The sequence below is a fragment of the Triticum aestivum genome, unplaced genomic scaffold (assembly GCF_018294505.1).
Source record: "Triticum aestivum cultivar Chinese Spring unplaced genomic scaffold, IWGSC CS RefSeq v2.1 scaffold174743, whole genome shotgun sequence".
Lineage (NCBI taxonomy): Eukaryota > Viridiplantae > Streptophyta > Magnoliopsida > Poales > Poaceae > Triticum > Triticum aestivum.
Genome location: NW_025306082.1, coordinates 1 through 759, shown reverse-complemented (window position 1 = coordinate 759; position 759 = coordinate 1). Strand labels below are relative to the sequence as shown.

At 52.8% G+C, this 759-nt stretch overlaps 1 pseudogene; it reads right to left on the bottom strand.

The window, feature by feature from the left end:
• LOC123179558 (uncharacterized) lies at positions 1-93 on the bottom strand (annotated as a pseudogene).
• Positions 94-759: the final 666 nt, after the last annotated feature.

Below are 759 nucleotides of genomic sequence, written 5' to 3'. Positions count from 1 at the left end.
AGGTCACCCATCCTAGTACTACTCTCACCCAAGCACGCTTAACTTCGGAGTTCTGATGGGATCCGGTGCTTTAGTGCTGGTATGATCGCATCCGACATGTTACCCCGGTCTTCGTCCCTTATCCTGGCCCCTCCCAGCTCCACTACAAAGACGATTGCACATTGCTTTGGCCGCTCCCTCTCAACTACGGAGACGAGTTTAACGCGGTTTCCACCCCTCCCTCTCAACCGCACCAGTGCACGCTTGCCGCGCCACAACGCCGACGCTGGACCCGTGAATCGTGAGCACCCAGCTATGACTTACCGCACTCGTGCAAAATAATAAAACACGGTAAATATATTACTTACCCGTGCGTTTTGTTTTGCAAGCGGCGCGAAAAAAATTAAAAAAGGAATGCAACACGAGGACTTCCCAGGAGGTCACCCGCACGCTTAACTTCGGAGTTCTGATGGGATCCGGTGCTTTAGTGCTGGTATGATCGCATCCGACATGTTACCCCGGTCTTCGTCCCTTATCCTTGCCCCTCCCAGCTCCACTACAAAGACGATTGCACATTGCTTTGGCCGCTCCCTCTCAACTACGGAGACGAGTTTAACGCGGTTTCCACCCCTCCCTCTCAACCGCACCAGTGCACGCTTGCCGCGCCACAACGCCGACGCTGGACCCGTGAATCGTGAGCACCCAGCTATGACTTACCGCACTCGTGCAAAATAATAAAACACGGTAAATATATTACTTACACGTGCGTTTTGTTTTGCA